Source organism: Diachasma alloeum, unplaced genomic scaffold, assembly GCF_001412515.2.
Source record: "Diachasma alloeum isolate Michigan unplaced genomic scaffold, Dall2.0 Dall_scaffold_00667, whole genome shotgun sequence".
Lineage (NCBI taxonomy): Eukaryota > Metazoa > Arthropoda > Insecta > Hymenoptera > Braconidae > Diachasma > Diachasma alloeum.
The window spans coordinates 187,699-190,645 of record NW_021680799.1 but is presented as its reverse complement, the minus strand read 5'-3'; positions in this window follow the sequence as shown (position 1 = coordinate 190,645).

The following is a 2,947-nucleotide window of genomic DNA, read 5'->3' as shown; positions in this document are numbered from 1 at the left end:
AAATCGAAGTTTTTGAAAAATACATAGAAATAAAAAAGGAAGCCAAGTTAGAAATTTTGATTAAATAGTGATAATGCACATTCAAGTTTCTATAAGAAAAATAGTTCTCAATGGAATAAGTTCTAAAAAATTGCTCCATGAAATAAAAAATCAGTAGGAGCAGGACCAACGTCCTTGGCGCGGATTGAAGGATGGAGGAATAGATTGATACAGACAGTGAATTGAAAAACTCCGCGCCAAGAACGTTGGTTCTGCTCCTACTGATTTTTTATTTCATGGAGAATTTTTTTAGAATATTTATTCCATTGAGAACTATTTTTTTTATAGAAACCTGAATGTGCATTATCACCATTTATTCAAAATTCCTAACTTGGCTTCCTTTTTTACTTCTACGTATTTTTCAAAAACTTCGATTTCCCAGTAGGAATCAAACAAGACTTTTTCTTGGTACAGTTTTTTTACAAAAACATTTGTTTTTGTTTTTAGGCAGATTTCATTATTTTTTTCAAAATAAGCAAGTACTGTTTTTACATCCGGTGAAATTTGTTCTTTTCAATTCAATTTAACTGATTCATTTTTCATAAGATAGAATATTTTTTGAATCAACAATTGAAGGGGAATAAACAGTTCTACTCCAGAATTATTCTCTCGACCGAATTTCAAATTTTAATCATCTATTAACAATTTTCTGACTTGATTTGGTTCCTCAGTCAATTTTTGCTCTGATGATCCTATATGGATTGTATTTCGTGGAGAGATGAACTGATTTCCTTATAGGAATAGTCAAACCAAATGTTCACAAAGAATTCTTTTTGAAAACATCTGTTTTTGTTTTTTTTTTGTTTTTAAAAATATTAGGGAAACATTGGGTGGAATGGACTCTTCTGACTTCTTATTTCATTATTTACAACCAATGAACAAATTTATCGATTGAACTCAGTCCAACCTTATTACAAAGGGGCTGACTGCACTTTAATTTGAAAAAAAATCTATTTCATCAGCACTTCAATAAGACATCAATATTTTGGAAAGGGTTCAAAGTGTCCATTTAATCCCACTGTCTCGCATTATTCGCATTTCACTGTCACTTAATTTAGTGAATTTTTTTCCACGGAATGAAAACATTTTCTGTTACACTCGGAGAAAAATGAATATTTCCTTTTCGAATTTAACTATTCACGGACATTTAATACTTGATCACACAATATTTTCGACACATCTCCCTTTTGTCACATTCCAAATGTTATAAATCGGACGGAGGTCCGATAATTTTCACAACAAATAAAATTTTGGACTATTCTCACAAGACTTACATGGTCTTTCCTTAAGAGTATAATCCCTATGGACCCTTACCTGCAGTGCTACGCACTTCTCTCTGGTGTCGTTGGATATGTAAATAGTTTGAGGTACGAAGGAGATTATTGAGGGGCAAATGAAATAATTTGTAAATCGAAGTGAATTCCCGTTAAAACTTTAATGGCCCCATGAATAAAACACTTTTGTTAAATTGAGAAATATATGATCTCGGAACATTATACTTTAAATCAAAACAAATTAAACTAGTAATTTATTTAACTAATTGACACAAATCGCAATATTCTGGAATTCGATACTGGACGATTAGCGCATATAAAATTGATTGACTCGATTCGAACGATGAAATTGAGAGAGGCCGAAGATTTGTCCCGAAAAATCTAATGTGGAAATAATTAGGCTCACCCTTATCTTAGACTTTACAAAATTGGTATAGTCGGCGAAAACGTCCTTCGATGATCTTCGGATAGAGGGAAGGCGACGAATCCTAATTAGTTGGATGGTCACTCAATTTGGATTAATTTCACTATTTCGGAGATATTAAGTCAAATAGGTTGATAAAGTTCACTAAATTCCACTAAGAATTGGTTCACGTATTATAAAAGGCTAGCTTCGATTTCAATTAAGTTGATTTTAATCTAATAACTAATGGTAGAAATTGCAAATGAGTCCAACCAGTGACACACGCGTGTACGATATGCTCTAACTTGTGCGACTACGAAGTTGAGCGTAATTGTCGCGGATCAAAATTATTACTGCAGTTATTCCGGACGCGCACTCAAGTCGGTTTACCTCACGGTTAAAGCCCAAGACTAAGGGAAACGTACACGGCGTTTTTGGGTGCGGAGGAATAATTATGCAGGAGCCAAATTTTATGTTATTCCCTTGATGGTAAAATCGTGACTGACTATTGTCTCGAGCGCTCTTCATCGTCAAATTTTCCGCTCACGTGCGAAACGGGGATAGAAATAAAATTCTGCATGATACTTCACGTATGGAAATGCTGACATTTTATTTTCATGCGCGCGTGACTATTCGTAAGGTAAATGTGAATTAAATATGATATGGCGAGTATAGATTAGTCACCGTGCCCTTGGAGTCTCCTTTGACGCTCGGAGTCGTCACGCGCGCCGAAAGTTGCTGACGCTCGAAGTCGTCACGCGCGCCGAAAATTGCTACCGCTCGAGGTCAGCGCGCGGACGTCCGAGAGACACGGCAACCCGATACGTCTAGCAAACATTAAATAAAATTTAATAGAAGAGATTTTAAATTTTAGAGATTTTGTATATAACATCCCCCCTGTGAAGGGCGGAATATCACCGATTTTCGGTCTTCGCGCGCGAGAGTTCCGTCGTCCAATATCAAAATCCGTTATATTTAACTTGGAGTAATACAATCGGGAATTATTTCTCATGTGATTATTTAAAGAGGTAGCTGACATTATTCAATGAGGGTTACTGGTCGTGAACGACTGGTCATTGGTGGCTTCCTTTTCCCTCGGGCGTCTCTTCCGTGCGGATCTTCGTTGGGGTTGTCATGGTGTGTCAATACTTCAATGTGCTCCGCTTGGTGCGAGGAATGTCGGGCGGGCAATGAGTTGCTTCTAGTCCTCGCCTTTTCGGTGAAGATTGCG